This window comes from Cetorhinus maximus, chromosome 19, assembly GCF_964194155.1.
Source record: "Cetorhinus maximus chromosome 19, sCetMax3.hap1.1, whole genome shotgun sequence".
Lineage (NCBI taxonomy): Eukaryota > Metazoa > Chordata > Chondrichthyes > Lamniformes > Cetorhinidae > Cetorhinus > Cetorhinus maximus.
The window spans coordinates 88731567-88754533 of record NC_135897.1 but is presented as its reverse complement, the minus strand read 5'-3'; the positions used below and the strand labels follow the sequence as shown (position 1 = coordinate 88754533).

The following is a 22967-nucleotide window of genomic DNA, read 5'->3' as shown; positions in this document are numbered from 1 at the left end:
TCTTCTGTCGGTGCCGCTCTGGCACTTCATCATCCGAAGAGCTGCTGCCCTTGTCATCCGTGTCGGATGGGAGACGCCTCTTGCCGCTTCTCTGGGAAACGCCTTTGCTTCTTCTTCGCTCCCTCTTACTTTTCTTGTTCTTTACCGTCCGCCACTCCCCCTGCTGCTTTTCCACTGCTGCCTCCTCCTCCATTGATTCGCTGTCCTGAGGACTGGAAGGTTCAGGGGGTAGTGCTGTTGATTGGCTCTCTGTTGCCTCAATCTCTTTCTCCACCTTGTCTCTCTCTGTGTCCTCCTTTGTCCCGTTGAGCTCCCTGGGGGCCTTGGTGGTTGGAGTGACACGGAACCTTTCTTCTGCTTCCCCCTGGTCGGCTTTGGCTGCCTGTGCGTAAGTACGGCAGCGTTTGGGGCAGGTCCTGTAGAGGTGACTTGCCTCGCCACACAGGTTGCAGCACTTGGCCTGTTTGCAGTCTTTTGTCTGGTGCCCTTCCTGTTTGCAGATCTTGCAGAGGGAGGCGCTGCAGTTGGCCGCCACATGACCAGCCTTGCCGCATGAGCGACAATGCTTGGGTTGCCCAGCGTAGACCAGGTAGCCACGGTTTCCCCCGATAGCGAAACTGGAGGGAGGGTGGAAAATGGCTCCCTTACCATCGGTCTTTAGCGTGACCTTAAACAGGCGTTTGCCTGTCCAGATCCCCAAGTCGTCTCGAATCTCGGTGCCGCTCCCCACCTTATCGAAGTACCTGGTGAGGAAGGTGACCACGTCGGTGACAGGGACGAAGGGGTTGTACACATGCACCATCACCTCACGTTCCCGTTGCAACGGCAGAGAGAAGTGCGGCTCCGCCGTCAGGATCTTCATCTCCGGCAGGTCCCTCTTCTCCTCGAACACCCTCAGGAGCCGGACGCAGTCTGCCACTCGCTTGAACGTGACGTCAAAATAACCACCTTTGCGGGAGTCATGCAGGGTGAAGATCTCCGTAGCTTGGAAGCCGCACGCCTTCAACAGGATCCTCCTGGTGAAGAAGCCCCGATCCATAGGTGATCCTCCTTCGTCGCTGTGGTTCACCGTGACTCGGACGGTGATAGGTAACCCACGGTATGGATTCGGATTGCGATTGGTTATCGCCCTTCCATCCCGACCTTGCCTTGGCAGGACCATGGTGTCGCCCCTGCAACACTTGATCTTAGCCAAAAGGCCGAGAAGCTGACTTCTCCCAGAATTTTTTTTTTTTTTTTTTTGTAAAAATATACTTTATTCATAAAAAATCTTCAATCACATTCAAAACCATTTCAAAAACAACATTACAAGGGTACAATCCAGGTTAAACTTTTACAAAATGTATCACCAGGTGCATCAGTACAAACAATATTACAATCATTTACAGCCTTTCATTTTGATCTGTACAGCCCGAGGGGCTCTAAACAGTTCCCAGTCTCTCGGTGCGCTGTGGTAGAAAGGTCTTAGACAGCGACCCTTCCCCATTGCGCCTTTGCGGCAGCTGCCCCAAGCTTTAGTGCGTCCCTCAGCACGTAGTCCTGGACTTTGGATTGTGCCAGTCCGCAACAATCGGTCGGGGACAACTCTTTGTGCTGGAAGACCAACAAGTTTCGGGCAGACCAAAGCGCGTCTTTCACCGAGTTGATGATCCTCCAGCTGCAGTCGATGTTTGTCTCGGTGTGTGTCCCTGGGAACAGCCCGTAGAGCACAGAGTCCTGTGTCACAGAACTGCTCGGGATGAACCTCGACAGCAACCACTGCATCTCTCTCCAGACTTTCTTTGCAAAGGCACAATCCACAAGGAGGTGAACAACGGTCTCTTCCCCACCACAGCCACCTCGAGGGCATCGTGCAGAGGGGGTGAGACTCCTGGCGTGTAGGAAGGATCTGACGGGGAGGGCCTTTCTCACCACCAGCCAAGCTACGTCTTGGTGCTTGTTGGAAAGTTCTGGCGATGAGGCATTCTGCCAAATGACTTTGACAGTCTGCTCGGGGAACCATCCCACAGGGTCCACCCTCTCCTTATCCCTTAGGGCCTCTAGGACGTTACGTGCTGACCACTGCCTGATGGACTTGTGGTCAAAGGTGTTTTTCTGCATAAATTTTTCCACCAGGGACAGGTGGTACGGCACGGTCCAACTACTTGGAGCGTTCCGCGGCAGCGTGGCCAGACCCATCCTTCGCAACACCGGGGACAGGTAGAACCTCAGCACGTAGTGACACTTGGTGTTTGCGTACTGAGGGTCTACGCACCGCTTGATGCAGCCACACACAAAGGTGGCCATCAGTATGAGGGCGATGTTGGGCACGTTTTTTCCCCCTTTATCTAGAGGCTTGTACATCGCGTCCCTGCAGACACGATCCATTTTCGACCTCCAGATAAAGCGGAAGATGGCTCGAGTGATCGCCATCGCGCAGGAGTGTGGAATGGGCCAGACCTGCGCCACGTACAGCAACAGCGAGAGTACCTCACACCTGATGACCAGGTTCTTACCCGCAATGGAGAGGGAGCGTCGCTCCCACATGCCCAGTTTCCTTTTCACCATAGCCACTCGCTCCTTCCAGTTTCTAACGCATGCCCCGGTCCCTCCGAACCATATCCCCAGCACCTTCAGGCCGTCAGCCCTGACAGTGAAGGGGACAAAGGATCGGTCAGCCCAGTTCCCAAAGAACATGGCCTCGCTCTTCCCACGATTTACCTTGGCTCCCGAGGCCAGTTCGAACTGGTCGCAGACGTGCATCAGTCTGCGCACCGACAGCGGATCCGAGCAGAAGACGGCGACGTCGTCCATGTACAGGGAGGCTTTTACCTGAGTGCCTCCACTGCCTGGGATCGTCACTCCTCTTATGCCCGGATCCTTCCTGATGGACTCGGCAAAGGGTTCTATGCAGCACACGAAAAGGACAGGCGAGAGAGGACAGCCCTGCCTGACTCCAGATTTAATCGGAAAGCTATCTGTTTCCCACCCATTGATTGAGACTGCGCTACTGATGTTAGTGTAGAGCAGTTGGATCCAATTTCGAATTCCCTCCCCAAACCCCATTTTGGAGAGCACATCCCCCATGTAGGTGTGCGATATTCTGTCAAAGGCCTTCTCCTGATCCAAGCTGATGAGGCAGGTATCCACACCCCTGTCCTGTACATAGGCAATCGTATCCCTGAGCAGCGCCAGGCTGTCAGAGATCTTCCTGCCTGGCACAGAGCAGGTCTGGTCAGGGTGAATCACCAATTCCAGAGCGGATTTGACCCGGTTGGCGATGACCTTGGACAGAATCTTATAGTCCGCATTCAACAGTGAAATGGGTCGCCAATTTCTAATTTCCTCCCTTTCCCCCTTGTGCTTGTAGATGAGGGTGATGATGCCTTTCCTCATGGATTCTGACATGCTGCCGGCCAGGAGCATACTCTCGTACACTTCTAGCAGGTCTGGGCCGATCAAGTCCCACAGAGCCGAATACAACTCCGCCGGCAGGCCGTCGCTTCCGGGGGTTTTACTCTTCTCGAAGGACTCGAGGGCCTTAGTCAGTTCGTCAGGAGTTAGCGGTTTGTCTAGGCTCTCCCGCGTACTGTGGTCTAAGACCTCCGTGATAGAGGACAGGAAGGACTGGGAGGCCGTGCTGTCCGTGGGCTTCACGTCATACAGACCGGCATAAAAGGATTTGCTGATCCTCAGAATGTCGGACCGTGATGACTTTACTGAGCCGTCTTCTTCCTTCAGGCTGCTGATCACAGAGCGCTCTCTGTGTACCTTTTGGAAGAAGAAACGTGAGCACGTCTCATCCTGCTCCACGGAGCGGACTCTGGAACGGAAGATGATCTTGGAGGCCTCCGAGGCAAAGTGCGAGGCTTGCTGGCCCTTCACCTCTTGGAGCTCCTCCTTGACATCCACCCCCATCGACTGCAGCCGGAGCAGATTCTGCATCTTTTCCTGGAGTCGGGACATTTCCCTCTGTTCCTTTCTAGCTTTCTGGGTGCCTTTGCGGATGAAAAACCTCTTGATGCTTCCCTTGATCACTTCCCACCAGTGTGTCAGGGACTCAAAGAGGGGTTTCACGGTTCTCCAACCTTTGTAATCCCTCTTGAGCTCCTCAATGTTCTCTGGGGTCAGCAGTTGCACATTTAGCTTCCATGCCCCCCTGCCCACCCTCAGGTCTTCCTCCAAGTGGCAGTCCGCCAGTAGGAGGCAGTGGTCAGAGAAGAACACCGGCTTGACCTCGGTGGATCTGACTGTGAATGCACGGGACACAAACAGGAAGTCTATCCTGGAACGAATGGACCCGTCTGGCCGCGACCAGGTGTATCTACGCTGCGCTCCGTCTGCAGGGTTGCTGAAGACGTCGTGCAGCTTGGCATCCTTAACTGTTTCCATCAGGGATCTGGACGTAGCGTCCAATCTGCTTCCGGCCCTGCCGGATCGTCCAGCCGCATCGATGATGCAGTTGAAGTCCCCGCCCAGAATGACCGGCCTGGAGGTCGCCAGCAGCAGTGGGAGCTGCTGAAAAACCTCCAGCCGCTCAGCCCCTTGTGCCGGGCCGTACACGTTAATTAACCGGAGTGGAGCGTTCTTGTACATTACGTCTGCTACCAGGAGTCGCCCGCTCACCACCTCCTTGACCTCGGAGACGGTGAAGTTGCCTCCCCGCAGCAGAATACCCAGGCCGGAGGAACGAGAGTCGTTTCCGCCCGACCAGATCGATGGCCCGTGGGACCACCATCGTGACCATTGCCTGTAGGAGCTGAGGTGCGGTATCGCACACTCCTGCAGAAACAACAGGTCAGCTTTGACCTTGGCTAGGTAGTCCAAGGTCGCAACACATCGCGTAGTAGATTTAATGCTACGCACATTTATGGATACAATCTTTAAACCCATATTAAAGCATTTATTCTCCTACCAAACCCACTGTCTCTGAGAGTCCCAGACCTTTAGTCTGCTCCTTCATACCCGTAGTGACCTCAAATTCCTTCACTTTGGATGGGCTGAGGTAGATCTCCTTGGCCGTGTTCTGCTCCAGTGGCATCTGGAGGTTCACGTAGTGAGCGGATTTTGAGATGACCTTTGCTGGAGAAGCTTCTCCAAAACTCACCCCCTCTGGGGGGTTGCTGTTCCCGGCTTCCTGGAGCTGGGGTGCGATGATTGCCTCACTGCTCCCAGATTCCAGGGGCTGTGGTGCACTGGCCTCCTCAGGTTGCAGGCAAAGTTGGGGTGCGCTGGGCTCCTTGTTGTCTCCAATTTTCTGGAGCTCGGGTGTCTCGTCCTCCAACGCCCTGGAGCTTTGCCGCCTCTTCTGTCGGTGCCGCTCTGGCACTTCATCATCCGAAGAGCTGCTGCCCTTGTCATCCGTGTCGGATGGGAGACGCCTCTTGCCGCTTCTCTGGGAAACGCCTTTGCTTCTTCTTCGCTCCCTCTTACTTTTCTTGTTCTTCACCGTCCGCCACTCCCCCTGCTGCTTTTCCACTGCTGCCTCCTCCTCCATTGATTCGCTGTCCTGAGGGCTGGAAGGTTCAGGGGGTAGTGCTGTTGATTGGCTCTCTGTTGCCTCAATCTCTTTCTCCACCTTGTCTCTCTCTGTGTCCTCCTTTGTCCCGTTGAGCTCCCTGGGGGCCTTGGTGGTTGGAGTGACACGGAACCTTTCTTCTGCTTCCCCCTGGTCGGCTTTGGCTGCCTGTGCGTAAGTACGGCAGCGTTTGGGGCAGGTCCTGTAGAGGTGACTTGCCTCGCCACACAGGTTGCAGCACTTGGCCTGTTTGCAGTCTTTTGTCTGGTGCCCTTCCTGTTTGCAGATCTTGCAGAGGGAGGCGCTGCAGTTGGCCGCCACATGACCAGCCTTGCCGCATGAGCGACAATGCTTGGGTTGCCCAGCGTAGACCAGGTAGCCACGGTTTCCCCCGATTGCGAAACTGGAAGGAGGGTGGAAAATGGCTCCCTTACCATCGGTCTTTAGCGTGACCTTAAACAGGCGTTTGCCTGTCCAGATCCCCAAGTCGTCTCGAATCTCGGTGCCGCTCCCCACCTTATCGAAGTACCGGGTGAGGAAGGTGACCACGTCGGCGACAGGGACGAAGGGGTTGTACACATGCACCATCACCTCACGTTCCCGTTGCAACGGCAGAGAAAAGTGCGGCTCCGCCGTCAGGATCTTCATCTCCGGCAGGTCTCTCTTCTCCTCGAACACCCTCAGGAGCCGACTTCTCCCAGAATTTTTTTTTTTTTTTTTTGTAAAAATATACTTTATTCATAAAAATCTTCAATCACATTCAAAACCATTTCAAAAACAACATTACAAGGGTACAATCCAGGTTAAACTTTTACAAAATGTATCACCAGGTGCATCAGTACAAACAATATTACAGTCATTTACAGCCTTTCATTTTGATCTGTACAGCCCGAGGGGCTCTAAACAGTTCCCAGTCTCTCGGTGCGCTGTGGTAGAAAGGTCTTAGACAGCGACCCTTCCCCATTGCGCCTTTGCGGCAGCTGCCCCAAGCTTTAGTGCGTCCCTCAGCACGTAGTCCTGGACTTTGGATTGTGCCAGTCCGCAACAATCGGTCGGGGACAAATCTTTGTGCTGGAAGACCAACAAGTTTCGGGCAGACCAAAGCGCGTCTTTCACCGAGTTGATGATCCTCCAGCTGCAGTTGATGTTTGTCTCGGTGTGTGTCCCTGGGAACAGCCCGTAGAGCACAGAGTCCTGTGTCACAGAACTGCTCGGGATGAACCTCGACAGCAACCACTGCATCTCTCTCCAGACTTTCTTTGCAAAGGCACAATCCACAAGGAGGTGAACAACGGTCTCTTCCCCACCACAGCCACCTCGAGGGCATCGTGCAGAGGGGGTGAGACTCCTGGCGTGTAGGAAGGATCTGACGGGGAGGGCCTTTCTCACCACCAGCCAAGCTACGTCTTGGTGCTTGTTGGAAAGTTCTGGCGATGAGGCATTCTGCCAAATGACTTTGACAGTCTGCTCGGGGAACCATCCCACAGGGTCCACCCTCTCCTTATCCCTCAGGGCCTCTAGGACGTTACGTGCTGACCACTGCCTGATGGACTTGTGGTCAAAGGTGTTTTTCTGCATAAATTTTTCCACCAGGGACAGGTGGTACGGCACGGTCCAACTACTTGGAGCGTTCCGCGGCAGCGTGGCCAGACCCATCCTTCGCAACACCGGGGACAGGTAGAACCTCAGCACGTAGTGACACTTGGTGTTTGCGTACTGAGGGTCTACGCACCGCTTGATGCAGCCGCACACAAAGGTGGCCATCAGTATGAGGGCGATGTTGGGCACGTTTTTTCCCCCTTTATCTAGAGGCTTGTACATCGCGTCCCTGCAGACATGATCCATTTTCGACCTCCAGATAAAGCGGAAGATGGCTCGAGTGATCGCCATCGCGCAGGAGTGTGGAATGGGCCAGACCTGCGCCACGTACAGCAACAGCGAGAGTACCTCACACCTGATGACCAGGTTCTTACCCGCAATGGAGAGGGAGCGTCGCTCCCACATGCCCAGTTTCCTTTTCACCATAGCCACTCGCTCCTTCCAGTTTCTAACGCATGCCCCGGTCCCTCCGAACCATATCCCCAGCACCTTCAGGCCGTCAGCCCTGACAGTGAAGGGGACAAAGGATCGGTCAGCCCAGTTCCCAAAGAACATGGCCTCGCTCTTCCCACGATTTACCTTGGCTCCCGAGGCCAGTTCGAACTGGTCGCAGACGTGCATCAGTCTGCGCACCGACAGCGGATCCGAGCAGAAGACGGCGACGTCGTCCATGTACAGGGAGGCTTTTACCTGAGTGCCTCCACTGCCTGGGATCGTCACTCCTCTTATGCCCGGATCCTTCCTGATGGACTCGGCAAAGGGTTCTATGCAGCACACAAAAAGGACAGGCGAGAGAGGGCAGCCCTGCCTGACTCCAGATTTAATCGGAAAGCTATCTGTTTCCCACCCATTGATTGAGACTGCGCTACTGATGTTAGTGTAGAGCAGTTGGATCCAATTTCGAATTCCCTCCCCAAACCCCATTTTGGAGAGCACATCCCCCATGTAGGTGTGCGATATTCTGTCAAAGGCCTTCTCCTGATCCAAGCTGATGAGGCAGGTATCCACACCCCTGTCCTGTACATAGGCAATCGTATCCCTGAGCAGCGCCAGGCTGTCAGAGATCTTCCTGCCTGGCACAGAGCAGGTCTGGTCAGGGTGAATCACCAATTCCAGAGCGGATTTGACCCGGTTGGCGATGACCTTGGACAGAATCTTATAGTCCATATTCAACAGTGAAATGGGTCGCCAATTTCTAATTTCCTCCCTTTCCCCCTTGTGCTTGTAGATGAGGGTGATGATGCCTTTCCTCATGGATTCTGACATGCTGCCGGCCAGGAGCATACTCTCGTACACTTCTAGCAGGTCTGGGCCGATCAAGTCCCACAGAGCCGAATACAACTCCGCCGGCAGGCCGTCGCTTCCGGGGGTTTTACTCTTCTCGAAGGACTCGAGGGCCTTAGTCAGTTCGTCAGGAGTTAGCGGTTTGTCTAGGCTCTCCCGCGTACTGTGGTCTAGGACCTCCGTGATAGAGGACAGGAAGGACTGGGAGGCCGTGCTGTCCGTGGGCTTCACGTCATACAGTCCGGCATAAAAGGATTTGCTGATCCTCAGAATGTCGGACCGTGATGACTTTACTGAGCCGTCTTCTTCCTTCAGGCTGCTGATCACAGAGCGCTCTCTGTGTACCTTTTGGAAGAAGAAACGTGAGCACGTCTCATCCTGCTCCACGGAGCGGACTCTGGAACGGAAGATGATCTTGGAGGCCTCCGAGGCAAAGTGCGAGGCTTGCTGGCCCTTCACCTCTTGGAGCTCCTCCTTGACATCCACCCCCATCGACTGCAGCCGGAGCAGATTCTGCATCTTTTCCTGGAGTCGGGACATTTCCCTCTGTTCCTTTCTAGCTTTCTGGGTGCCTTTGAGGATGAAAAACCTCTTGATGCTTCCCTTGATCACTTCCCACCAGTGTGTCAGGGACTCAAAGAGGGGTTTCACGGTTCTCCAACCTTTGTAATCCCTCTTGAGCTCCTCAATGTTCTCTGGGGTCAGCAGTTGCACATTTAGCTTCCATGCCCCCCTGCCCACCCTCAGGTCTTCCTCCAAGTGGCAGTCCGCCAGTAGGAGGCAGTGGTCAGAGAAGAACACCGGCTTGACCTCGGTGGATCTGACTGTGAATGCACGGGACACAAACAGGAAGTCTATCCTGGAACGAATGGACCCGTCTGGCCGCGACCAGGTGTATCTACGCTGCGCTCCGTCTGCAGGGTTGCTGAAGACGTCGTGCAGCTTGGCATCCTTAACTGTTTCCATCAGGGATCTGGACGTAGCGTCCAATCTGCTTCCGGCCCTGCCGGATCGTCCAGCCGCATCGATGATGCAGTTGAAGTCCCCGCCCAGAATGACCGGCCTGGAGGTCGCCAGCAGCAGTGGGAGCTGCTGAAAAACCTCCAGCCGCTCAGCCCCTTGTGCCGGGCCGTACACGTTAATTAACCGGAGTGGAGCGTTCTTGTACATTACGTCTGCTACCAGGAGTCGCCCGCCCACCACCTCCTTGACCTCGGAGACGGTGAAGTTGCCTCCCCGCAGCAGAATACCCAGGCCGGAGGAACGAGAGTCGTTTCCGCCCGACCAGATCGATGGCCCGTGGGACCACCATCGTGACCATTGCCTGTAGGAGCTGAGGTGCGGTATCGCACACTCCTGCAGAAACAACAGGTCAGCTTTGACCTTGGCTAGGTAGTCCAAGGTCGCAACACATCGCGTAGTAGATTTAATGCTACGCACATTTATGGATACAATCTTTAAACCCATATTAAAGCATTTATTCTCCTACCAAACCCACTGTCTCTGAGAGTCCCAGACCTTTAGTCTGCTCCTTCATACCCGTAGTGACCTCAAATTCCTTCACTTTGGATGGGCTGAGGTAGATCTCCTTGGCCGTGTTCTGCTCCAGTGGCATCTGGAGGTTCACGTAGTGAGCGGATTTTGAGATGACCTTTGCTGGAGAAGCTTCTCCAAAACTCACCCCCTCTGGGGGGTTGCTGTTCCCGGCTTCCTGGAGCTGGGGTGCGATGATTGCCTCACTGCTCCCAGATTCCAGGGGCTGTGGTGCACTGGCCTCCTCAGGTTGCAGGCAAAGTTGGGGTGCGTTGGTCTCCTTGTTGTCTCCAATTTTCTGGAGCTCGGGTGTCTCGTCCTCCAACGCCCTGGAGCTTTGCCGCCTCTTCTGTCGGTGCCGCTCTGGCACTTCATCATCCGAAGAGCTCCTGCCCTTGTCATCCGTGTCGGATGGGAGACGCCTCTTGCCGCTTCTCTGGGAAACGCCTTTGCTTCTTCTTCGCTCCCTCTTACTTTTCTTGTTCTTCACCGTCCGCCACTCCCCCTGCTGCTTTTCCACTGCTGCCTCCTCCTCCATTGATTCGCTGTCCTGAGGACTGGAAGGTTCAGGGGGTAGTGCTGTTGATTGGCTCTCTGTTGCCTCAATCTCTTTCTCCACCTTGTCTCTCTCTGTGTCCTCCTTTGTCCCGTTGAGCTCCCTGGGGGCCTTGGTGGTTGGAGTGACACGGAACATTTCTTCTGCTTCCCCGTGGTCGGCTTTGGCTGCCTGTGCGTAAGTACGGCAGCGTTTGGGGCAGGTCCTGTAGAGGTGACTTGCCTCGCCACACAGGTTGCAGCACTTGGCCTGTTTGCAGTCTTTTGTCTGGTGCCCTTCCTGTTTGCAGATCTTGCAGAGGGAGGCGCTGCAGTTGGCCGCCACATGACCAGCCTTGCCGCATGAGCGACAATGCTTGGGTTGCCCAGCGTAGACCAGGTAGCCCCGGTTTCCCCCGATAGCGAAACTGGAAGGAGGGTGGAAAATGGCTCCCTTACCATCGGTCTTTAGCGTGACCTTAAACAGGCGTTTGCCTGTCCAGATCCCCAACTCGTCTCGAATCTCGGTGCCGCTCCCCACCTTATCGAAGTACCTGGTGAGGAAGGTGACCACGTTGGCGACAGGGACGAAGGGGTTGTACACATGCACCATCACCTCACGTTCCCGTTGCAACGGCAGAGAAAAGTGCGGCTCCGCCGTCAGGATCTTCATCTCCGGCAGGTCTCTCTTCTCCTCGAACACCCTCAGGAGCCGACTTCTCCCAGAATGCTTCAGTCACTTCTCACCCGTGCCCTCTGTTGGATGCTCCTCCTCCTGTTGAGTGCAAGAGTCCTTCTCCTCAATTCCCTCCTGAGTCACAGTGGCTGCGGTGCCTTCTCCCAGAATCAGGGGAAACTCTTTCGAGTTATCAACAGTCACAGATTGCAACTCTTTCGAGTACAATCACAGTTCTTGGTTTCCGGGAGTGGGACATGAACCCACAACCCTCTGGTTCAAAGGCGAGGGTGCTATGAACTGAGCCACAGCTGACACCTCTCCCAGAATGCTTCAGTCACTTCTCACCAGTGCCCTCTGTTGGATGCTCCTCCTCCTGTTGAGTGCAAGAGTCCTTCTCCTCAATTCCCTCCTGAGTCACAGTGGCTGCGGTGCCTTCTCCCAGAATGCTTCAGTCACTTCTCACCAGCGCCCTCTGTTGGATGCTCTTCCTCCTGTTGAGTGCAAGAGTCCTTCTCCTCGATTCCCTCCTGAGTCACGGTGGCTGCGTTGACTTCTCCCAGAATGCTTCAGTCAGTTCTCACCAGCGCCCTCTGTTGGATGTTCTTCCTCCTGTTCAGTGCAAAAGTCCTTCTCCTGGATTCCCTCCTGAGTCACGGTGGCTGTGGTGACTTCTCCCAGAATGCTTCAGTCACTTCTCACCAGCACCCTCAGTTGGATCAAGTCCTGTGGAACCCCACTGGAAACAGACATCCAGTCACAGAAACATCCCTCTACCATTGCCCTCTGCTTCCTGCCTCTCAGCCAATTTTGGATCCAACGTGCCACTTTGCCTTGGATCCCATGGGCTGTTACTTTATTGACCAGTTTGCCATGAGCAACCTTATCAAAAGCCTTGCTGATGTCCATGTAGAACACATCAAATTCATTGCCTTCATCAACACTCCTGGTTACCTTCTCAAAAAATTCGATCAATTTTGTCAAACATGACCTTCCCATAACAAATCCATGCTGACTATCCCTGATTGATCTGTGTCTCTCCAAATGCAGATATATTCAGTCCCTCAGAATTCTTTCTAGTAACTTCCCCACCATTTGAGGTTAGACTGACTGGCCTGTAATTTCCTGGTCTATCCCTTCCTCCCTTTTTTAATAATGGGACAACGTTAGCAGTCCTCCAGTCCTCTGGCACCTTACCTGTGGCCAAAGATGATTTGAAAATTACTGCCAGGGCCCCTGATATCTCTTCCCTTGCCTCCCTCAGCAGCCTGGGATACATCTCATCTGGCTTGAGGATTTATCCACTTTTAAGGCCGGTAAACCCGCCAGTACCTCCTCTCTTTCTATGTTAATTTCCTGTAATATTTCACAGTCCTCCACCCTGACATCTATACCTGCATCATCCTTTTCCATTGTGAAGACTGAATCAAAGTATTCATTGAGGACTGCACTCACGTCTTCCGGGTCCACACACACATTACCTCTATGGTCCCGAATTGACCCTATTCTTTCCCTAGTTATTCTCTTGCTCTTTATATTTTTAAAAAACTCCTTTGGGTTTTCCTTCATTCTATCTGCCACTGCTTTCTCATGTACTCTTGTAGCTTTCCAAATTTCCTTTTTAAGTTCCCCTCTACGTTTTACACTCCTCTAAGGACTCTGCCATATTGTGCCCTCGGTATATGCCATAGGCTTCTCTTTTTTTTCATAGAGGTTAGGATTATATCCCTTGACATCCAGGGTTCTCCGGACTTGGTCCCCCCTTTGTCTTTACGGGAACATATTTGCCCTGTACTCTCGCTATTTCCTCCTTGAATGCCTCCCACTGCTCTGACACAGTTTTATCAGCAAATAGCTGCTCCCAGTTCACTTGGGCCACATTGTATATCATCTTAGTAAAATTAGCCTTTCCCCAGCTTTTATTCCCGGCCCAACCTTACCCTTTGCCATAACTATCATAAATCTAACTGAGTTATGGTCACTATCTCCAAAATGCTCCCCTACTGATATGCCTTCCACCTGCCTGGGTTCATTTCCGAACATTAGGTCCAGAACTGCCCCCTCCCTTGTTGGGCTCCTACCTTGCACACTAAAACTCTGCCAGTTAATACTTGGGTAGCTAAAATCCCCTAATTTTACTGTCCTATTATTCTTACACTTTTCTGAAATTTGATGACATATTTGATCCTCTATCTCTCCCTGACTGTTTGGGGGCCTATAGTACACACCCAACAGCGTGTTTGCCCCTTTTGTGTTTTTTAATTCTACCCACATGGCTTCATTTGGTGACCCTTCCAAGATATCATCCCTCATCACTGCTATAATTGATTCCATGATCAATATTGCAACCCCCCTTCTTTTCTATCCCACTCTCTATCTCTTCTGAATACCCCATAACCAGGAATGTTGAGCTGCCAATCCTGCCATTTTAGCCAAGTCTTGGCCATAGCTATGATGTCATACTCCCACATGCCTATCTGTGCCCTCAGCTCGTCTGTCTTCTTCCTCAGGCTCCTTGCATTAAAATATATTCCACTTAGCCTTGCTAAACTCACTTCTTTCTTATCTAGCCTATGTTTCCTCTGCCTTCCAGACTCACTTACTAGTGTTTTAACTTCTATTTCCATCTCAGCTTCTCTCCCCTCTGAACTACTTTTCAGGATCCCATCCCCTGCCAATTTAGTTTAAATCCCCCCCAACAGCATTAGCAAACCTCCCTGCGAGGATGTTGGTCCTGTCCCTGTTCAGATGTAACCCGTTCAACTTGTACAGGTCCCACCTTCCCCAGAAATGGTCCCAATGCCCCAGGGATCCAAAGCCCTCTGTCCTGCACCATCTCTCCAGCCACACATTCATCTGTTCTATCCTTCTGTTCCTATACTCACTACTGCGTGGCACTGGGAGTAATCTGGGGATTATTACCTTTTGAAGTCCTGCTTTTCAATTTCCTACTTAACTCCAATGAGCCAGCTCAGCATGTAGCAGAGTCATCATATCATGCATTGGACTTATCAGACATCTTGGGGGACCCTTTGAACTGCAATGGAAGCAAGTCATCCCAAGGACCTGCCTAAGCAGAAGGAGAAGAAGAGCATTCAATTCTAGGCATCACACTTTTGGAAGGCTGTGAAGGCATTAGGGTGCAGAAAAAATTTATGAGAATGGTTGCAGGGATGAGGGACTTTAGATACTTGGATAAATTGGAGAAGCTGACGTTGTTATTCTTGGAGAAGATAAGGTTGAGAGGAGATTTGGTAGAGGTTTTCAAAATCATGAGCCCAGACAGAGCAGATCAGGAGAAATTCTCATTGGCAGAAGGATCGTGAACCAGGGGCACCGATTTAAGGTAAATGACAAAACAAAACAATTGCAAGCTGAGGAAAACATTTTTATGGAGTGAACACACTGGCTGAGAGTGTGGTGGAGATTTATTCGTGGCTTTCAAAACGGAATTGGATAATTACCTGAAGGGAGAAAATTTGAAGGGCTAAGGGGAAATGTCTAGGATGTTAGTCCTTCCAATAGCTATACAATGGAAAATCTTTAGTTGCTCTGCCTGTTTGCTTTCCAGGTAATGCACTTTTGCAGAAGAGAGCCTTGAGGTAGTAAAAATGAGTGACAAGCCATTTTCTGCAATAAATTACAATCTATAGCCCATTGATTTTAGCAGGAAAAAAAAATCACAATTTGTACCTTACTGTATTGCTAGAACTTGATAGTCTTGAGTAGGATAAAATTGTGATGCTACCAACCCACAGACTAAAAAGTTACATCACAGTCTACAGTTTCAGTAGCATCCAGTCCCAATTTTATCTGTGGTTTTAGTAACCTAAAGGCCCAATCTAGCTATGGCTTTGCAGCATTAATTCCTGATCTATCTATAGTTTTGGGAGCATCAAATCACAACTAAGTTGAAATCTCTGGTCCCAGGGACATCAACTCACAATCAACGTTGGCAGCACTGAATGTCATGCACTTTCAACGAGCTGACAATAAGAAGTCGATCAAAACAAAACCAAAGCAAATCTAAAAATTGGAGTAAACTGAAAAAATTTTGATCGTAAAAGAAATTTATGCTTATTGACATCCTCGGCTAGAAATTTTAATTTTAAAAAATGAACAAACATCTAGGAAATTAACAGAACTATTCAATTGAATCCACAGAACTGAATTATATAACTATACATCACAGAAAGAGGCCTTTGGCTCATTGCAACTCTCTTTGACAGAGTTATTTTGTCTGATTGTCTGCCTTATACTTTTCCCCTTCCAAATACTGATCCACTCCATGTTTAATAGCTATTATGGATACTGCTCCCATCATTATTCTAGTAGAGCACTCCAATACCTAATAACCATCTGCATTTAGGTTTTCCAGATTTACTTTAAAACCTCTCATTATTCTACATAGTCTTTAGCTTTTATTGTTCTAATGAATAAAGAAAATCATCTTTTGAAAAATCTCTCCTCAATTAAAGTCTCTCATCCTTAGTATTATCTTATCAAATCCCTTTGTGTATCTTCAACATGTCCTTGGCCTTCCTAAAGTAAGAAAAGCAAAGCGGAGACAAAGCAAATTGTAGTCGTTTGGTAGTAGATAACTTCAGTATTGCTGAAAGAAGAGACATGTCAAAGTTTTTCATCTTGCATTCATCAGAACACTTTGCAAGATTACCAATATAAGAGGAAACGACAATTTATACTGTATGTGAAGAGAGTGCCGATTGGTTGGACTCTGGTAGAGACATCGTCATGGAGAATGCACCAGTGATGGTGACTGACAGGCAGCTTGACCCTGATTGGTCGTAACAGGCAAGGTACAGACCGTACCCATGCTTGCAAAACTCAAAACACAATGTCCAATACTAGATATGATTCTGCGATTGGACAACATTTGTTAAATAATAACAGAATTACCTGGAAAAACTCAGCAGGTTTGGCAGCATCGGTGGAGAAGAAAAGAGTCGACGTTTCGAGTCCACATGACCCTTCAACAGAACTGAGTGTAGTTAGGAGAGGGGTGAAATATAAGCTGGTTTAAGGTGGGGGGCGGGGGGAGAGAAGTTGAGGGTGGGGTGGTTGTAGGGACAAGCAAGCAGTGATAGGAGCAGATAATCAAAAGATGTCACAGACAAAAGGATCAAAGAGGTGTTGAAGGTGGTGATATTATCTAAGAAAAGTGCTAATTAAGAATGGATGGCAGGATACTCAAGGTACAGCTCTAGTGGGGGTGGGGTGGAAAGACTGACAAGGTATTAGTTGTAGATTTAAAAATAATGGAAATAGGTGGGAAAAGAAAAATCTATATAAATTATTGAAAAAAACAAAAGGGAGGGGGAAGAAACGGGGTGGGGATGGGGGGAGGGAGTTTAAGATCTAAAGTTGTTGAATTCAATATTCAGCCCGGAAGGCTGTAAAGTGCCTAGTCAGAAGATGAGCTGCTGTTCCTCCAGTTTGCGCTGGGCTTCACTGGAACAATGCAGCAAGCCAAGGACAGACATGTGGGCAAGAGAACAGGGTGGAGTGTTAAAATGGCAAGCGACAGGGAGGTTTGGGTCTTTCTTGCGGACAGACCGCAGGTGTTCTGCAAAGCGGTCGCCCTGTTTGCGTTTGGTCTCTCCAATGTAGAGGAGACCGCATTGGGAGCAACGAATGCAGTAGACTAAGTTAGGGGAAATGCAAGTGAAATGCTGCTTCACTTGAAAGGAGTGTTTGGGCCCTTGGACGGTGAGGAGAGAGGAAGTGAAGGGGCAGGTGTTGCATCTTCTGCGTGGGCATGGGGAGGTGCCATAAGTGGGGGTTGAGGAGTAGGGGGTGATGGAGGAGTGGACCAGGGTGTCCTGGAGGGAACGATCCCTACGGAATGCTGCCAGGGGGAGTGAAGGGAAAATGTGTTTGGTGGTGGCATCATGCTGGAGTTGGTGGAAATGGCGGAGGATGATCCTTTGAATGCTGAGGCTGGTGGGGTGATAAGTGAGGACAAGGGGGACCCTATCATGTTTCTGGGAGGGAGGAGAAGGCATGAGGGCGGATGGGCGGGAGATGGGCCGGACACGGTTGAGGGCCCTGTAAACCACCATGGGTGGAAAACCTCGGTTAAGGAAGAAGGAGGACATGTCAGAGGAACTGTTTTTGAAGGTAGCGTCATCAGAACAGATGCGACGGAGGCGAAGACTGTCCACCAATATCCATTACAAGCCTACCGACTCCCACAGCTACCTCGACTACAGCTCCTCACACCCCGCTTCCTGTAAAGACTCCATCCCATTCTCTCAGTTCCTTCGCCTCCGTCGCATCTGTTCTGATGACGCTACCTTCAAAAACAGCTCCTCTGACATGTCCTCCTTCTTCCTTAACCGAGGTTTTCCATCCACGGTCGTTGACAGGGCCCTCAACCGTGTCCGGCCCATATCCCGCGCATCCTCCCTCACGCCTTCTCCTCCTTCCCAGAAACATGATAGGGTCCCCCTTGTCCTCACTTATCACCCCACCAGCCTCCGCATTCAAAGGATCATCCTCCGCCATTTCCGCCAACTCCAGCATGATGCCACCACCAAACACATCTTCCCTTCACCCCCCTTGACGGCATTCCGTAGGGATCGTTCCCTCCGGGACACCCTGGTCCACTCCTCCATCACCCCCTACTCCTCAACCCCCACTTATGGCACCTCCCCATGCCCACGCAGAAGATGCAACACCTGCCCCTTCACTTCCTCTCTCCTCACCGTCCAAGGGCCCAAACACTCCTTTCAAGTGAAGCAGCATTTCACTTGCATTTCCCCTAACTTAGTCTACTGCATTCGTTGCTCCCAATGCGGTCTCCTCTACATTGGAGAGACCAAACGCAAACTGGGCGACCGTTTTGCGGAACACCTGCGGTCTGTCCGCAAGAAAGACCCAAACCTCCCTGTCGCTTGCCATTTTAACACTCCACCCTGTTCTCTTGCCCACATGTCTGTCCTTGGCTTGCTGCATTGTTCCAGTGAAACCCAACGCAAACTGGAGGAACAGCACCTCATCTTCCGACTAGGCACTTTACAGCCTTCTGGGCTGAATATTGAATTCAACAACTTTAGATCTTAAACTCCCCCTCCCCCCATCCCCACCCCGTTTCTTTTCCCCCCCCCACCCGCCTTTTTTTTCAATAATTTATATAGATTCTTCTTTCCCCACCTATTCCATTATTTTTAAATCTAAAACTAAAACCTTTAGTCTTTCCACCCCACCCCCACTAGAGCTGTACTTTGAATATCCTGTCTTGCATTCTTAATTAGCACTTTTCTCAGACAAAGACCACCACCTTCAACACCTCTTTGACCCTTTTGTCTGTGACATCTTTTGATTATCTGCTCACACCACACCCTCAATGTGTCTCTTCCCCCCCACCCACCTTAAACCAATTTATATTTCTCCCTTGTTGAAACTATGCTTCAGTTCTGCTGAAGGGCCATGAGGGCTCGAAACGTTGACTGATTTCTTCTCCATCGATGCTGCCAGACTTGCTGAGTTTTTCCAGGTAATTCTGTTTTTATTTCGAAGGAACACATGTTCTACACCAGATTCACCCCTTTATCTCTTCCACAAGACGCATCTTTAGCTCCCTTACCGATTACCTCGAAGTCGCTGACCTTGCTTTCCGCCATGGTGGATGAGTTCGGAAATGGTCCATCTTCTTGGGTACTTTATGTTTCTCTATGGAAACTGCAATCATTACTTTCCCCCCCAGAAATAAACAATCCCAGCCTTGATCGGGTTCTTGTGAACCAACGGTTCTTGTGATCTACCCCCTGTTCTTGTGAACTACCCCCTGTTCTTGGGAACTACCCCACCCCCCTCGTTCTTGTGATCTACCCTCTGTTCTTGTGAATTGCCACGCCGTCACCCTTTTCTCTCTAAAGTCCTTGAACAACTTGAAACGTCCCACGCCTCTGCCCATGTTTCCTAAAAATAAAATACCAGCAGGTTTTGCAAAATAGATCATTGAGACCCTTAAAAACATTGCCAATTGCAAGCTCCAATATCACTGAAGTGGTGAATTTTTGCTTTTGATTCGAAGGTTCCGAAAGCAATTTGCTCTGAAAGTTGCACTTCTGGAACAAGGAAAGCTGCAAGGATAGGGCAACCCAAATGCTGCTTTGATTGCGTACAATGTTCGCAGGGAGAAATTAGTAACACTACAGGTAAATTAGGTCTCAGACTTCTTCATTTGTTGATAAGAATTTAGCGTGCATTTGATTTCTAAATACTTTTCTTTACAATGTCGATGCATTTCTTTTCAGATGCAACCGAATGCATTCCACGTCCAACAGATTACAAGTCCAATCAACAGCGAGACCGGTGCACAGTAAAGGAGATTGAATTTTTATCCTTTCATGAGACTATGGGGAATATTCTGGTGACACTGGCATTACTTGGATGCTGCATCACGTTAATCGTATTTGTTACATTTTATACTCAGAGATACTCCAATTGTTAAAGCTAACAACTCAGAGTTAAGCTTCCTTCTTATTTTTGCATCAATGCTCTGTTTCCTCTGTTCCATTACGTTTATTGGCGAACCCTCAGTCTGGTCCTGCATGTTACGACACACAGCATTTGGTATTTACATTACATTTGTTCTTTGCGTGTCTTGCGTATTGAGTAAAACGATTATCGTTGTCCTGGCATTTAAGGCAACCGTTCCCAGCAACAACATAATGAAGTGGTTTGGACCAGCACAGCAGCGGCTGACTGCTTTAACTCTAACTCTGTTGCAATGCTTAATTTGCATGATCTGGCTCACCACATCGCCACCTTATCCTCTGAGAAACGGTGATTATTTTAATGAGATAATAGTCTTTGAATGCAATGTCGGGTCTTCAGTCGCCTTCTATTGTGTCCTGGGTTACATTGGATCGTGTCAGCCTGTTCCTGCCCCACGGAACTCATTTCTCGTTATCTTGACTCCCTTCTCTCTCCCCTTGTCCAGTCCCTTCCCACCTACATCCGTGATTCCTCTGACACCTTACGTCACATCAACAATTTCCAGTTCCCTGGCCCCAACCGCTTCCTCTTCACCATGGATGTCCAATCCCTCTACACCTCCATCCCCCACCAGGATGGTCTGAGGGCCCTTAGCTTCTTCCTTGAACAGAGGCCCCAACAATCCCCATCCACCACTACTCTCCTCCGTCTGGCTGAACTTGTTCTCACACTGAACAATTTCTCCTTTAACTCCTCTCACTTCCTCCAAATAAAAGGTGTGGCTATGGGTACCCGCATGGGCCCCAGCTATGCCTGTCTCTTTATGGGGTATGTGGAACATTCCTTGTTCCAGTCCTACTCCGGCCCCCTCCCACAACTCTTTCTCCGGTACATCGATGATTACTTCGGTGCTGCTTCATGCTCTCGTCGGGACCTGGAAAAATTTATTAATTTTGCTTCCAATCTCCACCCCTCCATCATCTTCACATGGTCCATCTCTGACACTTCTCTTCCCTTCCTTGACCTCTCTGTCTCAATTTCTGATGATAGACTGTCCACCAATATCCATTACAAGCCTACCGACTCCCACAGCTACCTCGACTACAGCTCCTCACACCCCGCTTCCTGTAAAGACTCCATCCCATTCTCTCAGTTCCTTCGCCTCCGTCGCATCTGTTCTGATGACGCTACCTTCAAAAACAGCTCCTCTGACATGTCCTCCTTCTTCCTTAACCGAGGTTTTCCATCCACGGTCGTTGACAGGGCCCTCAACCGTGTCCGGCCCATATCCCGCGCATCCTCCCTCACGCCTTCTCCTCCTTCCCAGAAACATGATAGGGTCCCCCTTGTCCTCACTTATCACCCCACCAGCCTCCGCATTCAAAGGATCATCCTCCGCCATTTCCGCCAACTCCAGCATGATGCCACCACCAAACACATCTTCCCTTCACCCCCCTTGACGGCATTCCGTAGGGATCGTTCCCTCCGGGACACCCTGGTCCACTCCTCCATCACCCCCTACTCCTCAACCCCCACTTATGGCACCTCCCCATGCCCACGCAGAAGATGCAACACCTGCCCCTTCACTTCCTCTCTCCTCACCGTCCAAGGGCCCAAACACTCCTTTCAAGTGAAGCAGCATTTCACTTGCATTTCCCCTAACTTAGTCTACTGCATTCGTTGCTCCCAATGCGGTCTCCTCTACATTGGAGAGACCAAACGCAAACTGGGCGACCGTTTTGCGGAACACCTGCGGTCTGTCCGCAAGAAAGACCCAAACCTCCCTGTCGCTTGCCATTTTAACACTCCACCCTGTTCTCTTGCCAACATGTCTGTCCTTGGCTTGCTGCATTGTTCCAGTGAAGCCCAACGCAAACTGGAGGAACAGCACCTCATCTTCCGACTAGGCACTTTACAGCCTTCTGGGCTGAATATTGAATTCAACAACTTTAGATCTTAAAATCCCCCTCCCCCCATCCCCACCCCGTTTCTTTCCCCCCCCACCCGCTTTTTTTTCAATAATTTATATAGATTCTTCTTTCCCCACCTATTTCCATTATTTTTAAATCTAAAACTAAAACCTTTAGTCTTTCCACCCCACCCCCACTAGAGCTGTACTTTGAATATCCTGTTTTCCATTCTTAATTAGCACTTTTCTCAGACAAAGACCACCACCTTCAACACCTCTTTGACCCTTTTGTCTGTGACATCTTTTGATTATTATCTGCTCACACCACACCCTCAATGTGTCTCTTCCCCGCCCCCCCCCACCTTAAACCAATTTATATTTCTCCCTTGTTGAAACTATGCTTCAGTTCTGCCGAAGGGCCATGGAGGCTCGAAACGTTGACTGATTTCTTCTCCGCCGATGCTGCCAGACTTGCTGAGTTTTTCCAGGTAATTCTGTTTTTGTTTTGTTTTGGATTTCCAGCATCCGCAGTAGCTTTTAGCTTTTTGTTTTTTACATTGGATTTCTGTCGTGTGTGTGTGTGTGCTTTGTGGCAGCCTTCCTAGCTCGACAACTTCCTGATCATTTCAATGAAGTCAAAGACATAACTTTTAGCATGCTGATCTTCTGCGCCGTTTGGATAACTTTCTTTGCAGCGTATGTAAACTCTCCTGGGAAGTACACGGTAGCTGTAGAAGTGTTTGCTATTTTGGCATCCAGCTTCGCCTTGCTGGTCTGCATTTTCGCTCCTAAATGTTATATTATCTTGCTGAAACGAGAAAAGAATACTAGGAAACATGTAATGGGTAAAATGCCTTCCAAAAAAACTTTGAGAATTTATAAATGTCCAGTTTTGTTTGACCATTTTTCGTTATCTTCCTGATGCAAATTAGAATTCCCGTGTTCTTATCTATTGCTTACACTCATAATGCAAGACGTTTGTCACTCAGGAACAATGCAAATTTGGTAAAATTACGAAAGCTTATTCAGTTTTGTTAACATTTTAACGCGTTTCGCGTTAAAATGTTAACAAAACTGAATAAGCTTTCGTAATTTTACCAAATTTGCATTGTTCCTGAGTTTCATTAAAATTTTCATTAAAATGGATCAATTACGGATTAGTTTGTGTGGCTGAACGAAGCCTTGTATACAGACTGTTTGAACTCCAGGCTGATGGACTTGCTGTGGTCCAGCCCGAAAATAAGATTCTGGTAGAAACTAAATTGCAAACCAATTCCTAAAGTATTTAACCTAATCAGAGTGCACAACGGTTCCTGTAATGGGAATACTTTATATTGAGGTATTAGTTCACTCTGAGGTGATGGTTACTAAATTAGAGACAATGCCGCAATGTTAAACGAATCTACATAAATATTAGAAAAAGACAGGGAACGAGCGTAATAATACCAGTGCAAAACCGCGCTGGGAAAAAT

At 50.1% G+C, this 22967-nt stretch overlaps 1 pseudogene; it reads left to right on the top strand.

Moving 5' to 3' along the window:
* The first annotated feature begins 18764 nt into the window (after positions 1 to 18764).
* On the top strand, positions 18765 to 22417 carry LOC144694104 (extracellular calcium-sensing receptor-like; annotated as a pseudogene).
* The last annotated feature ends 550 nt before the right edge of the window (positions 22418 to 22967 follow it).